This window comes from Dama dama, chromosome 18 (assembly GCF_033118175.1).
Source record: "Dama dama isolate Ldn47 chromosome 18, ASM3311817v1, whole genome shotgun sequence".
Lineage (NCBI taxonomy): Eukaryota > Metazoa > Chordata > Mammalia > Artiodactyla > Cervidae > Dama > Dama dama.
Genome location: NC_083698.1, coordinates 86,020,218 through 86,042,015, shown reverse-complemented (window position 1 = coordinate 86,042,015; position 21,798 = coordinate 86,020,218).

Genomic DNA, 21,798 nt, shown 5'->3' with positions numbered 1-21,798 from the left:
AAAACACATTCAAATTAAAGGCCTAACAAACTGCAAGCAGGTTTTCTTGAAACAATTGCTGTCTCTAGTGTTGAGAACACCGGGCTATGCATATTAACACTAACCAGATTACATTTCATTATCCTTCCTTCTCAGAATCTCTATTCTCTGTCCTTCCAGAAATCTCACCATCTCTCCAGATGTGGGGATTGTGGTAGATATAAATTCATGCATTTAAATTCTTTTATAAACTTGTTTTAGAAGAGAAAAGGCGAGTGCAAGGCCCAAAGAGAGAGCAAGAAAGAGCTTCCTCATAAAATCCCAGAAATAAAAATTTTAGAATTACACCTATGTTTCATTAAATTTGTTTTGAGGGAATGACTCATTTGTTCACATGACATTCCTAAAATGAAGAGAAAATGTGCTACTTTTGGTTATAGACAGGAGTGGGGACATTGTGTGGTAACAGTTAGGATGTTAGAGAGTAAATATTTTATGATTAGCATGCAAATTTTAGGGAGACTAAAGATCTAATTTTTCAATATTAAAATATTCTCAAATATCTTATGACTTTTGTATATTGTGATTTACAAATGTCTTGTGATTTTGTATTGGGTGATTTACAAAGAAGTTCACAACTGTCCTGTGAAAAATGTAAAATCCAATATTTATTAACATTTCTTTAAAATTCCACATAATTTCATTAATTTAAAATCTTATATGAATAGACTATAATCATCTTAAGGAAATTTAATGTACAGTGATTTAAGGACAAAAACCAGAGCCCACTTCTGCTAGCTTTTACTATTTTTTCCATGATTAGCTGATTTTTTGTAGTTGTTTAGTCGCTAAATTATATTTGACTCTTTTGCAACCCCATGGACTATAGCTAGGCTCCTCTGTTCATTGAATTTCCCAGGCAAGTGGGTTGCCATTTCCTTCTCCAGGGGATCTTCCAGAACCAGGGATCAAATTTGTATCTCTTGCATTGGCAGGATTCTACATAGTTGCAATTACATATATTTGCCTTTTAATTTATCATTATTGAAAAATCCTGCTCATCCTTAAGAATGCCATGATGATTAAATGCATTAAAGAAAATACTTCAACTAACTAGCTCTTACGGAATCATAAATGAATTTATGATTTGGAACATTTCTTGCCTGTCAATTCTGAAAAAAATTTAAAGATAATTCCTAACCAAGGACGAAATGCAGAAAAGCATATTTTCTCATTTATCAATAAATAAAAGGAGAATAAACGGTCAGAACAGTTCAGGAAAGCTCTGTGGAAATACGTCAAAACCGAAAATGAAAAGTGAAAGTGAAGTCGCTCAGTCGTATCGGACTTTTTACGACCCCACGGACTGTAGCCTATCAGGCTCCTTCATCTATGGGATTCTCCAGGCAAGAATACTGGAGTGGGTTGCTATTTCCTTCTCCAAGACTATAAACACGCTCATATTATTTAGCCCAATAAACTGTTTCAACACCTGGGAAATAATCTCAAGGAAACAAAGGAAAAAAACAGGCAAAAAATCTATGTTTCAGAATCTTAAAAAAAAAAAATAAATAAAAATTAGGAAATGGTGTAAATGATGAATAACACAACTATGATTAAATGACTTGCAGTCTATTGCCTTGATTCAGTGGTATTGCATTAATATAAAATGCTCACTAAAAATATATTAAAATTATTTCTCTGTGTTTCTCTTGTCTAGGCTCTTTTCCAAGTTTTTGACTTGTTCTCCATTTGGCTGAAGTTAAAAACATCCAGAAATACAGAGTCTCTTTCCTCTAATTGTTCAATGAAAGTCTAGGGCTTTATTTAGAAAATTCAACTTGTTTCTTCCTGAGCTAGTCTACTATGTGAAGGAGGGGTGAGGTCTCAATCCCAGGAGCTCGTGACAGATCGATGCCTCCATGCTTCAGGCTCCTGTGTGATGGGGACAGGGTATAACAAATGCTGGGCATACAAGCATCTCTAGTTTGAAAAGAGAAGAGCATGATTGCTATGTAGCTGATCTTAAATAAACAATAAGGGATAAAAGCACACTGGCATTTATTAAACTTTTTAAAAGAACCCATTTTTCATTGTATCAGAAACCTGGCAAAACTGGGACCTTTACCAACATCTTACAAACGGGAACGCAGAGGCTTATTGAGCATCATTAATTAATTTGCTCAAGGTTATAGTCATCGGCATTTAAGCAAGTTTTAATGGTAAATGATATGCTCATTCTATGGCTTGTATTAATTCCTCACTGTTGCTGGCAGCAAGCAGTCATAAAGTGTGATTTCTTTTTAACAAAGTTTAAAAATCGTATGTGTTTTATTTGGAAATTAAGGTATTTTTATAGATTTTAACAAGTGGGAAGAAATAGAAAGTATAATTTAAAAAAGAAATTGTAAAATTTATGTGAAAAGAATGGATGTGGAAGCTGGTGTATGCTCCCTAGAGAGGCTGATGGATATGGATATGGGGACTCTGTATAATAAAATCATCTGCATAGAAGTCAGAGCCCTTGACTATGTATATTGGTCTCTCATATATAAGTGTGCAGTAAGTTTTGGAAGAGATGCAATCACTAGGAGAGCACATGACAAAAATATGAAAATGGTGACACAGAGGAATAATTAAAGAACATTCCAGAAAATCTCTGAAACGTTCTTGCCAATAGGACATTTCCTATTTAAACATATTTTCAAACTTTACGTAGATGAACTCTAACATTTTGAACATCACCTACAGAATAACAGTAGAAAAATAGCTTATTATAATGTAAGCTAAACCAAATGCAAGGCATACACAGTTATGCATGTCTATATTTCAATTTTTGCATATATGTAAAGAATTTGGATGTGTATATTATCCATTAAAAGGCATTAAAATCAAGATAGAAATAAACACTTGTTTAAAATTAGTCATTTTTGGGGGGCATATCACAGACTTCAACTCTGTAGCCACATCAGGGTTGTGATCTAGGGTCTTCAGGGCTTTGTCCTAGCTCTGCTGCAGGATTTATGACTTTGGCAAGCTGACTTATTTCATTGTGTCTGTTTCATACAGGTACACTGAAACAGCTGTACTGGATTATGTCTAAAATTTTCTCTGCTTCCAAATGGCTATTGTTCAAGAATTCTTCTAAACAAATAGTTCTTCCAGTAGAGCACACACATAGTATTCTGAAGTATGTACTCATAAATATGTGATAATTGATTCAACAAATACTGAGTGTCTACTCAGCTGGGAAACTAGGGATATAGTGGTCAATAAGAACTATGGACTCTTTCTTTATTAGTACACTCTTTTAGAAGGTGGTAAATTTATTTTTTCCTCCAATATCTATCTTTAACCCTAGAAGAATAAAGTCAGCTTCCTACCCCTGGAATGTATGTATGTGTGTATATGGATGGTGGTTAGGAAATACTAAAGGTGTCATTCCAGCTTAATATCCCAGAGAGATGCAGCAGCATGAAAAATTATTTTAGGTTCATAAATTAGAGGCCCACAGGCCTCATTAAGAATGTATTAATAGGTAACTTTTCTCCAATTCCACCATGCTTTAAAACATTTTTATTAAAGGCCAATATTTATAAAGTTGAAAGAGTATAAGTAATAAAAATATATTTTCAGTTTCTTTAATAAACTGGAAGACTGAGCCAGTGTAATAGTGTGACCTGATAGCTAAAGCTAGGTCCACCAGAGGGGGTGTAGCAAAGCCCCAGTCATTAAGTCCGCATCACTTACTAATGGATTATAACAGGTCCATTCTGCTTAAAAGATCTGTTTCTTACTGTCATTTGAGATATGAATGCTAACCTGCAGGTCTGAAAAACTGCAAGTTCCTTAATATGTTCAGGCTCAGTTCAGTCATGGATCTTATTAGTGAACACTGGAACCTTGTCCAACAGATTTACAAAAACAATTTGGTAACAAAGAGTGGGTACTTTTCATAAACAGCAAGAGGAACCAAAAATCTGGCTTGGAAGCTATGCCACCAAGAATAAGAGGAAAATCACAGCCCCAGGCTGGTCTCATGAGTTGTTCTGCGTCTTCTTCACGCGCTCCACAGTTGACCCTGTGTCCCAAACCCTGCAGTAGTATCGCTGGGCTCCTGGTGCTGCTGCAGAGAGCCTTTCATTTTTCACAGCACACCCACCACCTTCTCCAGCCATTCTGCATTTGCTCAAGGCCACCCTCTTCCTATTCCTTTCTTCTGAGTGACCCTCTGAAGGATTCTAAGCCACACACAAACCTAAGCTGTATCTCTAAACAAGGCTGGAGAGGCAAAGTCGGGCTGCCAGCTTGCTGAGATAGGATCCACAAAATAGAAAATCAACAAAATATTAAAAGTGTGTTCAGAGAGACTTGGCTTTTAAGGATGACTGTGTAATAAGTGTGCATGTGCCTAAAGGCATATAGTGAGCTGCTCTGGTAAAGATGAAATTTTAAACCACTTCTCCTGTGCCCTAATCCATTATTAATTCATGCCTCTAGACCATATTTGTAGAAAACTCTAATCCCAAGGAAACAGTCTGAATGTTACTGTAAGGAGCTTTTTATTTTTTAATTTTTAAAATTTCCATTTAAAACCCAGAATTTCTTAAAACATCCACGTATTAACCACCCAAGGGCTTCCTGCATATAAACTCCAGTAAGACCAGAAGACACTTGACATGGACAGAAGAGACCCCCTAATGCATTACTATTAGGTTAGAGAAGGCATGTAATGGTAATGAGGAATGCAGGTATCTCCCTCTCTGAGGCATACATATCTTATCCAGGAGTTATGCTTCATGAGGTCCCTGAATATGCCCCATGAGTATCACACAGCATCATTTAATCTCACATTAGTTTTTCCATTAGAAACTGAATTGTTCTGAGAAGTAATAATAAGAATGTACTTTAACTTTCTATATATATGATGATGTGGTAGATATGACAGGATATAAAATTATTGAAAATATCAATGTATGTGAGTATTTTAAATGAGTGAATGCTTTTAATAACAGGCTTTCAGATCATCAGAATAGTTACAGAAAGCTGAGCTGAGATAGCTTCCACATCTTCAATCATTATTTTTTTTCACATTATAATGAGATAAATAAAATGTGCTCCTTCGTTTGCCAAGAAAAGTAGAGGCATCAATTATCTGAAATGCAATCTAATTTCTTTTGTGTGTCAGACCAAGAGAAAAGAAGGCATACAGATAGGAAAAGAACAGTCATAATCAAGAAATCATAAATAATTACACCCAGAGGTCTTGTCTAAGTAGCTTGTTCAGACTCTTGTTTGTCTTCATCCAATTATATGACTTACAAAAGTGGTGATTAAATGAGTGAATAAATGATCTTTTCACAAGCCAGGGAAATGCTGACATCAGAGGACGGTGCACAGGCTCAGAGTGGACAGAGGAAAGCACCCCTAGAGTCAGAGCTGAGTGCACGACAGGCACATCAATGTTGCGGAGCTGATGTTGCTTGCTCCAGCAACACATATCCTTGTATGCAGCATCTCCATTATTCACCAAGTCGCCTTTAACAAAACTCGTCTTCCTGGGTGCAGTGCTTTAGTTAGCTTCTCTCTATACTGTTCTGATCACTTCATGTCCTTTTTACCTCCCAAGCTACTGTCTCTTACCTCCACTGCGGCCATTTCTCTTCTCTCTATAGACATTTCATTGCCCCTGTTATAATCGTACTGGCTTAGTTACCATCTCTCTTTAAATTCCTAAATCCGTACAATCACTCCCAACCTTCCTCTCAAGCCCAAGCCATGCACTTCAAACTAACAATTTAGTTGTAATGTAACCCTTCCTGTGGCTTCTGCATTTTCTTATTAGTAATGACCTTGCAAACTCCAGTTATTCATTCATTACTCCTTTACTCTTAGCACTGACTCTTAAACTCAGTGAGTTGCAAGTCTTGTTTTATTCATTTTTCATATTTACGCCAGAAATCTCTTTGTGATTCCTCATACTAGTTTAAGTTTCTGACTTCCTAACACCTGGATTATTGTTAACTGGTCCCTTGTCTTTTATCCATTTCACTGTTTAGTCCAACCTTCAGGAAATTACCACAATCTCCTTTTAAGGTTACCATTTTTATTATGTACACAACCTTCTTTCCTAGATCATCAGTAATCCTGTTTTACAAAAAAAAATATCTAGACTCATTCCAAGTTGTTGAAAAATCTGATGTTAAAATGGACCATTTTATAAGACTACATTTCAAGTATTTGGTACCAAAATTACACTACTTGGTTTTGCTGAACATGCTAAATGCTTTGATTTGTATTGTGTCTGCTGGTTGACATGACCTTAATCCTTGTATGTTAAAATAATACATATTATTCAAGGACATGTTCAAATGCCATGAAGCATCCAGGAATACTTCCTTAACTCTGCTTATCCTTTTCATCCTATCTTGTGTCCTTTTATTTCTCTTTTGCTGTTAGTGTATCCATGCCATTTCACCCATAGACTATAAACTTCTTTAGGAGTATAACTATATTATCATGTCCAATCCTTTTCCTGGTAATTTTCAGTTAAGTATTTGATGAGTAGATTAATAAAATATATTATTAAATTATGGATTGTCATATTAAAAATGAAGTTATAAAATAGCATCTATTAAAAACTCCACAAGTGTGGAGAACTGATATTTAAAAATTACTCTTTACCCAAATGGCCACTGTCCTTGGCTCTTTATTTCCCACCTTTGTCCTAGACCAGGTTTTGAGGCTTCTTCTCTTCCCATTCACAAGCAAATGACCACTTTATGTTTTGATTCCGGTCCGTATATTCCAATTAAACTATAGTGATCCATTTATGCTATGATGCTATCAAGTATGATCAAATTTGCACCTCCTCAAATACAAATGTTATCTGTGTTGGGACCCTGAAGGGAAGATAACTTATTTTTTAGTATCGACTCTATGCCAAATATTTCACATACCATTCGATCTTAAATTTCCATTATGTTATTTTTATAAGAGGACATAATAAAAAGATGCAAATTGTCCAAAGTGAATCCTGAATTTGTTTTTAAAAATCTCTAAATGCTATAATTTCCTAAGATAGTTTACTGTGAATATTGTTTCCCCAAGATGTTGTTCTTGAGTGACTGAGTCAGATACAGCTGATGAGGGCATTACCAAATAAGATTTTCATTGTGCTAAATTAATTTATTTTAAATGAGTAGTAAGTCGATGTGCTCTGGTAAATCCAACCACGTGTGTTCCATTCAGCTGGAAGATGATACAAGGAATCTGAAAGCAAATATAAGGTATATTTCTTTTTTTTTTTTTTAATTTATCTTGAAACACAGTTAGGACATCCTTGAATGTCCTTGATGCAGCAATTCCAGAACAATTATGTCTAGGTGATTCTGAAAAGCATAATTTATAAATAAGGAGCCTGCTTTGGTGAGGTGCCATGCAGCTTCTGAGTCCAAAAGAGAAAGGTACTAATACCAAGGTCTCTATGAACAGAAAAAATCTGTAAAACAAAGTTGTAATCAGCATGGAAAGAATTTTAGGTCACCAGTTCTTATTTTCCACCATTCTTATATTCAGAAGTCAGCGATATCATCTGTAGTCCCATCTTGAAATAGAAAAAAATATAATTTCTCCAACGTCATTCATCACCAGACTCATCATTATCCCTAGCTTATTCCACAATAGATTATTTCTCTGTCCAAACACTCTGTGACTGTTACAGCAATAATTTCATGTCCAGCTGAAGGGATTCTCAATCTTGTAAATTAGTTCTGATTGCCATTTCTCTTAATAATTCAGTGTTTTTTATGTAAATCAATTCTATTTTTAGGAAGTCTGTTTATCAAATTTTATACTTGTTTATCTCCTTCTAGTTCTGACTTCAGTGTTATTGTGTAGAGTAATATTTCAATTTAATAAATATGTTATAGTTATTTAAATAAGACAGTTACATAATATTTGGGGATCACAGTTCTTATTTACATGCTATATGAAATATCCAACACATATTTTTGTATGGTTCTACTTAGTTTGACATTTTACATTTCAAAATATGCCCATGTACAGATACATTCAAAAGTAACACTCTTAAACTTTGAGGGTAATGCAAAGAGAAAAATGCTATCACTTTTGCCAGACTTGAAATATAGTCTCAGTATAAACATTTACAATCTAGGTAAAAACCAAGTTGACAACACAATGGTCATTCTAGAAGAGATCATTGTTGTGAGGCTCCATGAAGCATCACATACCTCCCAGACCTGTTTCTGAGTCTAATATGGACATTTCTTTTCCACTGTTTTAGATTAATTTGAGAAACAAAGTTAAGAGAAAAGCTGTAGTGACCTAGAGATTTGAGAACGCTTTTAAGTGGGCAAGACAAACTCTTACTGGTATTCCACTCTTCCTGGTTGATTACAAATCCTTCTCCAAGAAAGCAGGCCCATTAAGAATATAAAGAACCCCACTTCTACCCAAGGGAAGGCAATACTCAAGAGATTTTTCTGTGATTGATTGTGTATTTTGATCAGCTGATAATTGGACCCTGGCTAGGTACAACCTACATAGATAGATAGATAGGAAAGACAATATAATTGAGAAATAGGGAACAACCTGTAATAAAAATTGGGTAGAAGAATTGCAAAAAGTATTCTAAATGGTAGAAATATAATCTACTGATCATAGTCCGCATGCAAAGTAACTTCAGTTGTGTCCGACTCTTTGCAACCTTATGGACTGTAGCCCACCAGGCTCCTCTGTCAACAGGATTCTTCAGGTAAGAATACTGAAGTGGATCGCCATGCCCTCCTCCAGGGGATCTTCCTGACACAGGGATCAAACCCATGTGTCATGTCTCCTGCACTGGCAGGCAGATTCTTTACCACTAGTGCCACCTGGGAAGCCTGATCATGGTCTGTGAGCTCTTTATTTTCCTAAATTATGATTGTGTGGAGATAGAGCAAGGGTACTTAGTGCAAAGAAGATTTATATTCTGTGCCAATTTAGTATGAATACTAATATGATGAACTCTAACTAAATCAGGATTTCAGTAGATTCAGAAACAACTTATTCATGCAATTATTAAAAATATTTAATAAGCATTTCTATGCCATTCTCTCTGTTAGACACTGGAGAGTTAACAAGAAAGAGATACAATGCCCATTCTCAGAGATCTCAGGATAGGCAAAGAGAAATAGCAATATTTCCAATTTAGTATTTAACCTCTTATGTATGACAAAGTTCTTATGTTGAAAGATATGGGAAAGCATGGGAAGAATAACTCTGTTGACCTAGAAAGGTTATGAAAGATCTTAAGGAAAAATACTTGAATTGCAATTTATGGGAAAAATAAAAAGATGTGTTAGTACAAAAGGCAGCTCATTTTCTGAGAGGGTGTTACAATTTGGGTTCTCTATAAAGCCAACTCTCAAACAGATACTATAATAGTTTGAGTGCATGCGTGCTAAGTCACCTAAGTTGCGTCCGACTCTGTGACTCCACGGACCACAGCCCACCAGGCTCCTCTGTCCATGGGATTCTCCAGGCAAGAATACTGGAATGGGTTGCATGCCCTCCTCCAGGGCATCTTCCCCATCCAGGAATTGAACCATGCTTCCTATGTCTCCCATTGGCAGGTGGGTTCTTTACCACTGGAATGTTTGTTAATTGAGTTCTCTTGGGATCAAACCCTGTGGAAGCAAGGGAAGGAAGCAGCACAGAGTAGTGGGTGAAGTCCAAGTGTGACTGAGGTTCAATTACAGACTTAGCCTCCCCCATGGAACACCTGGGAACTGGAACTGACTTTCAGGGTTGTTTTGAGCTAGGCCTCATACCCCTCCTGTCAACAAATCATGACATGAGTGCCACCCCAAGGGGCAGCTGAATTGGGACTGACAACTAAATAATGTCTGCCAACCACACTCCCAGCAGCTGAGTTACAGGTCGTATGTTGAAGAGAAAATGAGACATATCACAATGATTATCACAGAAGTGATATAAGTGGCGACTTCAACATGATGGAGGTTTGGAATACAATAGTCAGAAAACTTGGATGAAACATACATTATAAAGTGTCCGGGAAACCTGAGGGTGCAGCAGAGATTGGTTACTATTCTGGAGAAGTCAAATACTGTCACCTTTCCTGGGCAGCACCAGGGATTTGAGAAGTCCTAAGAAGCAGACCTTGGGAAATGTCTGCTTGGGAAATGTACAGGCTGGTGAACAAGGAAATTTAGCAGAAAGCAGAGGAGATAAAAATGTGTCTTCAGCTAAAGGGCAATATCCCCTATTAGTTCTTGTGAGAGGCAAGACAACACAATTTCCACAGTAACCATATTGCTAGAAACATACAATGGAGGTGGTAGACAGAATAATGACTCCTAAAGAGACCATTGTCCTATTTTCCAGAATATGTTACCTTAGATGGCAAACTGCAAATGTGACTAATGGTATAGACCTTGAGATAGTGAAGTGATTATTTATTATATTGGCAAGCCCAGAGTGATTTCTAAGGTTCTTAAAAGTGGGAGAGGGTTGCAGGAGAGAAGGTCAGAGTAATGCAACATGAAAATGACTGGAACTGTCATTACTGGCTTCAAAGATATAAGGGGCAGTTAGCTGAGGTAATCTCTTGAAGCTAGAAAAGTCAAGGAAATGAGTCCTACCTAGAATATACTAAAAGAAATGCACACTGGCAACAGATGAGACCATTGTCATACTTTTGACCTACAGAATTGTAACAGAGAAAGTTTGTGTTTTAAGCCATTAAAACAATATTGTTGGAAATTCAACATTATAAAAATGGTAAAACAACACTGTGTCAACTAATTACAACAATAATGGAAAATTAATAAGCAATATGCATGTTAGAAATTAGGTTCTAAATTGAGCACACAAGGCAAAGATTTGGACATGACTGAGCATGTGCACATAATATATATACATAATGTGTAAAATAATGCACGTAATAAATACATCAAAAATACATATACAAAAAAGTTATGTGCTTTTTAAAAATCACACACATCAAAATTACATGAACTAATTGCATATATGATGTCCAATCTACTTAGATAAAAGGAGGTATGAAAGACTAGAATATTATTGGAAATGAGGTTGAAATACTCCCTTTAATATAGGTGAATGAGGTGGGCGGTTATTTACTAGAAAACAGTTAAAACATCAAGGTAGCAGAAGCAATTCAGGCTTAATTCTGATCTAGTGGATTACTGATGAAAGGTCTTGCTGTTCTTTCTCTGTGGAAACAGGACTACTTGCAACATTGTGTGTATGTGTGTGTTAGTTTTCAGTGCTGTCTGACTCCTTGCAACCCCATGGACTATGACTCACAAGGCTCCTCTGTCCATGGAATTCTCCAGGCAAAATACTAGAGTGAGTGGCCATTCCCTTCTCAGGGGACCTTCCTGATCCAGGAATTGAACCCAGGTCTCCTGCATTGCAGGCCTATTCTTTACCACTGAGCTACAAGGGAAGCCCCTGCAGCATTGTGGTCAGGGCAAAAATTCTTGGAGCGATCAAACGCTCCATGAGATTTAGAGGCGTGGAACTAAGTAGATCAATACAGAGCCTGATAATTCATCAATAATTTTCTTTTATAGGATCTTGGCAAAGATTTACACTGCATTCAGTACTTTAGCAAGTAATACACTAAAACTTCTTTTTTGGGGGTGTTAGTTCTAGAAGGTCTTGTAGGTCTTCATAGAACCATTCAACTTCAGCTTATTCAGCATTACTGGTCGGGGCATAGACTTGAATTACCATGATATTGAATGGTTTGCACGGAAACGAACAGAGATCATTCTGTTGTTTTTGAGATTGCATCCAAGTACTGCATTTTGGACTCTTTTGTTGACTATGATGGCTACTTCATTTCTTCTAAGGGATTCTTGCCCACAGTAGTAGATATAATGGCCATCTGAGTTAAATTCACCCATTCCAGTCCATTTTAGTTTGCTGATTCCTGGAATGTCGATGTTCACTCTTGCCATCTCCTGTTTGACCACTTCCAATTTGACTTGATTCATGGACTTAACATTCCAGGTTCCCATGCAATACTGCTCTTTATAGCATCAGACTTTACTTCCATCACCAGTCACATCCACAACCGGGTGTTGTTTTTGCTTTGGTTCTGTCTCTTCATTCTTTCTAGAATTATTTCTCCACTGATCTCCAGTAGCATATGGGGCACCTACTGACCTGGGGAGTTCATCTTTCAGTGTCCTATCTTTTTGCCTTTTCATACTGTTCATGGGGTTCTCAGGGCAAGAATACTGAAGTGGTTTGCCATTCCCTTCGCCAGTGGACCATGTTTTGTCAGAACTTTCCACAATGACCCGTCTGGGGTGGCTCTACATGGCATGGCTCATAATTCATTGAGTTAGACAAAGCTATGGTCCATGTAATCATGTGATCATGTGGTCCAAGTGATTATAGTTGATAGGTTCTTTAAAATGTTAATCATTGAGAGATTACATCTGGGATAATGGCAGCAAGCATTAGAAGTTCATCTCTCCACCTAGACAATAATTATACTAGAAGAATCTACCCGAAACAACTATTTTTGGAACTCTTGAGTCTCCACAAACACTTGTAGGTTACAGGGGGAGCTAGGTTGGCAAATTGTGGTCAGTATCAATTTCAGTCAATTTCAGCCTTCAGTGCAGCAGTGACTACTCAACCCCCCAGCCCCATGATAGGTAGCTGTGGGAACAGAAACCTGTTGGTGTAGCCTGCTGGAGTTGGGGTGGGGAATAAGGACCCTGTCTTTGAAATCTCAGGATCAGTGTTCTGGTTATGGATTGTAGCTTCTGATGGCTGATATACAGCTAAAGGCTGCTACTGTTCCAATCCCCACCAGTGGAAGCAGTGGTGAGTAGCTTTATCCATGTTTGGACAGTTTCTTTGGGTTCAGTTGCTTTGATGTGTTTGAGAGTTTCGTCCAGTAAAACATCACCTATTGAGCTGTCTGACTGTAGCAGTACCTTTCTGTTTAGTAGTCCCTTCTGACACATGGTGGGGTTCTAGATAGATTTGACCTCACATGGCCCACTCTATCAGGATGCCGCCTCATAGGCCAGATGATATGCAGTCATTCCAGACAAATGTGTAAACTTCTTTATCTTTTAGTCCCAGGAGCAATACTTCTTCCATAAGGGTGAGGTGGATATCCTCCAGTGTCATTGTCTTGACTTCTGTCTTGATTCGTGTCTTCCTCACTTTCTACCTTCTTTTCAGAATTCTTAACTACTTCAGTACGGTGGGCCTGGTGAGTAAAGTTGGTCATTTCCCCCTGTTTCTGATGTTACCCCTGGGTTACAGCCAAACACAGGTTGCAGCTTGCACTCTGGAAAGCAAAAGTAGGAATGCAAATGTAGGAAGTCAAGAGATACCTGGAGTAACAGACAAATTTGGCCTTGTGTACAAAATGTGCCAGTCAAAGGCTAACAGAGTTTTGCCAAGAGAATGCACTGGTCATAGCAAACATCCTCTTCCAACACCACAAGAGAAGTCTCTACTCACAGACATCAGCAGATGGTCAATGCTGAAATCAGATTGATTATATTCTTTGCAGCCAAAGATGGAGAAGCTCTATACAGTCAGCAAAAACAAGATGAGGAGCTAACTGTGGCTAAAATCATGAACTCCTTATTGCCAAATTCAGATTTAAATTGATGAAAGTAGGGAAAACCACTAGACCATTCAGGTATGACCTAAATCAAATCCCTTACAATTATACAATGGAAGTGAGAAATCGATTCAAGAGATTAGATCTGATAGATAGAGTGCCTGAAGAATGATGGACAGAGGTTCATGAAATTGTACAGGAGGTAGTGATCAGGAACATCCCCAAGAAAAAGAAATGCAAAAAGGCAAAATGGTTATCCAAGGAGGCCTTGCAAACAGATGAGAAAAGACATGAAAGGCAAAGGAGAAAAGGAAAGATATACCCATTTGAATGCAGAGTTCCAAAGAATAGTAAGGAAAGATAAGAAAGCCTTCCTCGGTGATCAATGCAAAGAAATAGAGAAAAACAATAGAATGGGAAAGACAAGAGATCTCTTCAAGAAAATTAGAGATACCAAAGGAGCATTTCATGAAAAGATGGGCTCAATAAAGGACAGAAATGGTATGAACTGAACAGAAGCAGAAGATAGTAAGAAGAGGTGGCAAGAATACACAGTAGAACTACACAAAAAGATATTCATGATCCAGATAACCACCATGGCATGATCACTTACCTAGAGTCAGACATTCTGGAATGTGAAGTCAAGTGGGCGTTAGGAAGCATCACTAGGAACAAAGCTAGTGGAGGTGATATAATTCCAGTTAAGCTATTTCAAATCCTAAAGATGATGCTGTGAAAGTGCTGCACTCAATATGCCAGCAAGTTTGGAAAACTCAGCAGTGGGCACAGGACTGGAAAAGGTCAGTTTTCATTCCAATCCCTAAGAAAGGCAATGCTAAAGAATGTTCAAACTACCACAAAATTGTAGTCACCTCACGTGCTAGCAAAGCAATGCTCAAAATTCTCCAAGCCAGGCTTCAACAGTACATGAAGTGTGAACTTTCAGATATTCAGTCAGGATTTAGGAAAGTCAGAGCAACCAGAGATCAAATTGCCAACATCCATTGTATCATAAAAAAAGCAAGAGAATTATAGAAAAACATCTTCTTCTGCTGTATTGACCATGCCAAAGCCTTTGACTGTGTGGATCACAACAAACTGTGGAAAATTCTGAAAGAGATGGGAATACCAGACTACCTGATCTGCCTCCTGAGAAATCTGTATGCAGGTCAAGAAGCAACCGGCTGAACTGGACATGGAAAAACAGACTGGTTCCAGATCGGGAAAGGAGTACCTCAAGGCTGTATATTGTCACCCCGCTTATTTAAGTTATATGCAGAGTACATCATGAGAAATGCTGGACTGGATGAAGCACAGGCTGTAATCATGATTGCCGGGAAAATATCAATAACCTCAGATATGCAGATGACACCAACCTTATGGCAGAAAGCAAAGAATAACTAAAGAGCTTCTTCATGAAAGTGAAAGAAGAGAGTGAAAAAGTTGGCTTAAAATTCAACATTCAGAAAACTAAGATCACGGCATCTGTGATGCCCCATCACTTCATGGCAAACATTGGGGAAACAATGTAAACAATGACAGACTATTTTTTGGGCTCCAAAATCACTGCAGATGGTGACTGCAGCCTTGAAATTAAAAGATGCTTGCTCCTTGGAAGAAAAGTTATGATCAACCTAGACATCATAGTAAAAAGCAGAGACATTACTTTGCCAACAAAGGTCCATCTAGTCAAAGCTATGGTTTTTCCAGTAGTCATGTATGGATGTGAGAGTTGGACTATGAAGAGAGCTGAGCACCGAAGAATTGATGCCTTTGAACTGTGGTTTTGGAGATTACTCTTGAGGGGCAAGACTGCAAGGAGATCCAACCAGTCCATCCCAAAGGAACTCAGTCCTGAATATTCATTGGAAGGACTGATGTTGAAGCTGAAACCCCAATACTTGGGCCACCTCTGTGAAGAACTGACTCACTGGAAAAAAAACCCTGATGCTGGGAAGGATTGAAGGTGGGAGGAGAAGGGGATGACAGAAGATGAGATTGTTGGATGACATCACTTGATGGCAATGAGTTTGAGTAAGCTCCGGGAATTGGTGATGGAGAGGGAGGCCTGGCATGCTGCAGTCCATGGGGTTGCAAAGAGTTGAACATGACTGAGTGACTGAACTGAAAGATACTAAAACTTCAGTAAAACAGTATCTTATAGCTAAAACTGGCAATTAATTATCTAACAAACCTGTATTTTTATCAATGTTATAAATTTGGAAATAAACAATCTCATTTATAGGGACCATGATTATAGTAGGCTAAAAAATTGCATCACCACATAGTTATTTAATAGACAGCATTTTTCTCCCCCTGTTTTGTATCATAAGAACCCAGAATAAACAGAGACTCTTTTTATTTATTTATTTATTTATTTTTTTAGTGGAGTGCAGTTTATTACACCGGCGGGCCCAAGGCAGAGTCTCCTCTTAGCCAAGGACCCCGACCAGCATTTATGAAAATCTTTTATACCCCATGTGTACGTGTCCAAACCCACCACCCCAATTCCCTTGAGACTTACATAAACAAAGGAAGGGTAAATACAACTACAATAACCCCATCATTCACGTGTTATGTGTTCAAACAGTCAATAATCAATAAGCCCGCAGTTACATTCCAAATAGTTAATAACCGATAAGCCTGTGCTTACATTCTGATAGATAGTGTCCGGAGGCAGGGGTGATTAGTGTCTGTTTTCTCTTCTTCAAGATTCCCCTGCCCAGAGCGGGGTCTTATCCTTCCATTGTCATTCCCACAGGCGCTAAGCACAGAGTTCAGAGTCCACTGGAGAGGTGGCCGCACACAATCAGCACAGACAGGCCTGAGATGGAGTCCAGGCCTGACCTGTCTGAAGATGTATCTGCTGCCTTGGAGGATATGCAAAATCAAGTGAAAGCCATGTCTAATGAACTATTGTTATAGTAATCAGAGACTCTTTTTAAATGGAACATGCACAGTCAATAAGAAGGGCCTTATGCTTGAGAAGCTTCGCAAGTGCAAGAAAACAAAGGGTTCTTATTTTCCCCTTTTGGGAAACAGATCCATTTCATTCCATGAACTTTTCAGTGATGCAGAAAGATTAAAAAAAAAGACCTCAGCTCCTTATCTTTGCAAATCCAATGCCAGACTAACAAGGTAGGGCTGGGGGAAGGGAAGAAGGGAAAAGAATGCAATGCTGGTGTCTTTGGTTTGTTTTGGATTTTAATGTCATCACAGAGACAAGTCAAGCAATTCTAGAGCATAGCTGTATAATACTACACGTGGTTTATCAGAACAAATATCTGGGTTTTTGTATCATAATTGAGCAAAAGTTGGGTTTTTGCATATTAATGAACCAGAGGCGGGCATCACAAGGATGCCATTTAATAGGTCAAAAGATACAAACACGCTAAAATGAAAGTCCTTAGAATAAAGGAAGTAATCGTGGGTCATTCAGTTTAGTTCAGTTGCTAGTCGTGTCTGACTCTTCATGACCCCATGGACCACAGCACACCAGGCCTCCCTGTCCAGCACCAACTCCCAGAGTTTACTCAAATTCATCTCCACTGAGTCGGTGATGCCATCCAACCATCTCATCCTCTGTCATCCCCTTCTCCTCCTGCCTTCAATCTTTCCCAGCATCAGGGTCTTTTCAAATGAGTCAGCCCTTCACATCAGGTGGTCAAAGTATTGGAGTCAACTTCAACATCAGCCCTTCTAATGAACACCCAGGACTGAGTTCTTTAGGATGGACTGGTTGGATCTCCTTGCAGTCCAAGGGACTCTCAAGAGTCTTCTCCAACACCACAGTTCTAAAGCATCAATTCTTCAGCATTCAGCTTTCTTTCTAGTCCAACTCTCATGTCCATACATGACTACTGGAAAAACCATAGTTTACTAGACAGACCTTTGTTGACAAAGTAATGTCTCTGCTTTTTAATATGCTGTCTAGATTGGTCATAACTTTCCTTCCAACGAGTATGCAGCTTTTAATTTCATGCCTAAAATAACCATCTGCAGTGATTTTGGATCCCCAAAAAATAAAGTCAGCCACTGTTTCCCCATCTATTTGCCATGAAGTGATGGGACTGGATGCCATGATCTTAGTTTTCTGAATGTTGAGTTTTAAGCCAAATTTTTCACTCTCCTCTTTCACTTTCATCAAGAGACCATTTAGTTCTCTTTCGCTTTCTGCCACAAGGGTGACGTCATCTGCACTTCTGAGGTTACTGATATTTCTCCTGGCAATCTTGATTCCAGCTTGTGCTTCATCCAGCCCAGCATTTCTCATGATGTACTCTATATATAAGTTAAATAAGCAGGGTGACAAGATACAGCCTTGACGTACTTTTCCTATTTGGAACCAGTCTGTTCTTCTATGCCCAGTTCTAACTGTTGCTTTCCGACCTGCATACAGATTTCTCAGGAAGCAGGTTAGGTGGTCTGGTCAGAATTTTCCACAGTTTATTGTGATCCACACAGTCAAAGGCTTTGGCATAGTCAATAAAGCAGAAATAGATGTTTTTCTGATACTCTCTTGCTTTTTCAATGATCCAGTGGATATTGGCGATTTGATCTCTGGTTCCTCTGCCATTTCTAAAACCAGCTTGAACATCTGATGTGAGGCTGTCACGGCTAACGCCATGGCAGGCAGCCTAGATTAGGAGTAGGCCTGGTTTCCCGGGGTAACATAATTATCAGGCCTCCTGGAGCCAGCCAATCAACATATGCCTAGCAAGAAAAAAAGGGAACCTATCAGGGGAAAGCTGAAAGCCCCACGTTGGGCCAACAAAAATTACCTTGCAACTGTGTAACCAATCCGCTTGCGCCAACTACACACTGTGTAACCAATCCGCTTGTGCCAACTACCTGCTGCTTTTTTTGACCTAATAAATACCCGAGAGAACTGGGGCTCGGGGCCTTTCGTCCTCACACACTTGGTGAGGGCGGGAGGCCCTGGCTCCAGTCAGTAATAAATTCCCCTATTGCAAGTTGCATTGTTTCGAGGAGTCTTCTTTCCCGACCGCGGACTCGGACTATGGGCAGAACACTGAAAGTTCACAATTCACGTTATTGCTGAAGCCCGGCTTGGAGAATTTTGAGCATTACTTTACTAGCATGTGAGGTTGATTGATTGTGGATCCAGGATTCCAAATGGCATTTTGGATCTGTATAATTCATTGCTGCATAAACTACTTATTCCATCTTTTAGCTTTTCCGACCATTCCCTCATGGCTGGCCAGCACATCTAGAAAGACAGCAAACACTTTTATATACATTATTAGAAACTCAATAAATAATTACATAGTGAAAAAAGAGTAAATGAATAAATGACTTTACATACAATTTATGTTTGGCATGATAAAGACGCTAACCTGTCCCAACGGCCATCTGACTGGAAAAATTCTCCACTTTCAATATCTCTCTCTGGTGGTATGTCTGTGTCTGGGATTTGTGTTCAGTGCTAATTAAGCGTGATCCCCTTTTAAATGGTAATTTTTCAAAAAGTGATTCTTTCTTGGCTTACAGAACAGCTCACTTAAATCTTCTAAATTGGTATGCTAGGGAAATGGTCTTGAACTCCTTCCCCTTTGGAGACAGACTCATGTTCTATGTTTCTTAAACTAAGGCTATGCTCACACCAGAGTAATTAACTGAATAATTGTCCTAATGGGATTTAACCTTACTCTCAGTCTTAATTGGATGATTGCTTCAGTTTGAATATACTCTAATAAGTTCCCTAAGAAGAACTTAGTCTTTATTTTCTAAAATCAAAGTCTACTCTGCTTTCCCTTCATTTGATTTTTCTTAAGAGAGATGTAATCAATGTTAAAAATAAGACACTCAAAACAGAAATATATGTGCTGGAAATAAAAGTTCCAACGATGATACTCTGCAGAAATATTTATCATTAAAAGTTTACAGAGCTTTCCAGAATTGTTTCTCTCTCTCTCACACACATACAAACACATATAGATACAAACATACATGTGTAAAGATAATTAATAATTAATTAGATTGATAGATAATAATTTAAATAGATTAATTAAAATTCCTACATCATAGGAATATTGTGTTCTTTCTAAGATTACCTAGTAAAGGTGCTTTTGTATTAATCATAGTAACAGTCTATTTCTCTGTTTAATTATTTTAGTTGTTAATAATCATTTTATACAAATTAACAGCTTTTAAGATTATTAAGAAACATTTTGTTTTTTCAGTATTAAACATACAAATAAGCTCAATCATCTTAACATTTTAATATATAGATTACCTAGGAGATTTCCTCACTCTAAGATAGTTTAGAATACTTATATTTTAAAAATAACATTTGTTGATACTTCCCTAAATTTGAATATTCTCTATTTGTTTATATGTTATAGCTACCAAACTCATATGTTTTGATAAGTTTAGATATACATCTCTGTTTGCATATTTTATATAAAACATAATGCTGCTTTCTATTTAGGATCTAATAGTCACCTTCTATCTTAATGCAAAGAGTTATCTGTATTGGATATAAGATAATTTTTGAAACATCTTCTAACAAACATGTATGTTGTTTGCAATGTTTAGTTATTGCAAATCCTGGTGCTTTAATTGTTCCTTGTAGTGAACACTGCTTTGCCTACCAAACATCCATTCTTCCATCTATCTTCCTAAGATAATCATAATTATGTTGAGAAATCCATTCCTCTTCTCTGAGACCCCCTAACTTGGGTAAACACAACTATACTCATGGCCTGAGTGCATATAATTGGTCTGAAAGTAATTCTGTTCACTTTTCTAGTGATTGGCTGAGAACTGAACCACTTGGGCACATAGAAATGCTAAGAGCAATTTTCCGAGAAAGTTCTTTGATATCCTCTGGGATCTTCCAGAAACCATTTTCTGTCTTTTCCTTTTTCTTTATCTTTCCTGTCAGTGATATGAAGCTCAGAATTGCTAAAACCTCACAGGGAGGGAGGGTCTGAGACAAGACTCAACTCAAGTTATAGCCATAGGATATAGCAAGGAGGATGCCTGTATGCCTCAGAATTTCCAGTCATGTGAGCAAATTCATTTCCTTTCTGTTTAAACCAGCTTGAGTAGGGTGTTCTGTTATTAATAGATAAAAACAAAGACATGCTCTTTGATTAACTATGCAAGGTGTAGGATCAAGAAAATTTGCGTATACAGAATTAGTGTTTTCTTCATTGCTCAATACCTAGCACTTACCAGGCTAGGATATCTAGTGCATAGTAAAGAAGTTTGGGATGCATGAATATATAAATTCATACTCTACTCATGAAAGACTTGAAGTAGAGCCCACAGAAATTTTAAAGTAAACTTTGCATTTCTTTCTTTCAACATTTTAATTTTTAGAGTGGATATAGGCATTGACTATGGGCATATACTTGATACATAGGCAAATATTTATTTTGAAAGTTTACACATGATAGCTTTCTTGTTCCTACACAGTACAGATATTTTCTTTAATGAAGAAATATGTCAACAAATGTGATGAATCAGTGATAGAAAAGGATGTATACCAACAGAAATGGATCATAAGGTAATATATTATGTAAATCCTTGACATTCTGGTCCCACATATTTTATGTGGCTGTAAAAACTGCCCCACAATAGGTAGGAATATATTAGTCTTTAGAATTCAAATCATTCATGTTTGTTTTTAAAAGAAAATATTACCATTTATTAACCTCTCAAAAGAAAAATCAGAGAAGTAATCATAATCATATTGTTGATACGATTGTTATTTCTTCAATTAGTGTCATAAAATCCCTTGAAATTTAGTTAGCCATCAGTGTATTCCTTTAGAACTTCACAGTTGAGAGATAAATAAAATTCTTCACAACTATTTTGGCTTTATGAACTCTATTCCCTTACCTATTTCACCGATGCTAGGGAAAGTTTAATTAGATCATTACCTCTGGCTGATAACGTGCAAAGCCAATTTTACAGTCATTACCAGTTCTACACCTCACTATTTTTCCATGTATGATCTCTCTGAATGGGGGTTCATCTTACAATTTATGATGAGGGATAATTTAATTGTTAGTGTTTTGACTCATACCACCATAACATGATTTTTAAAGTTCCCCAATGATTCTGAAGTGCAGACAAGTTAGGTAATTAAAGTTAGAGTCAAAAGTTGAAGTCCTTCCCTACCCAAATTTTAAACATTTGAATTA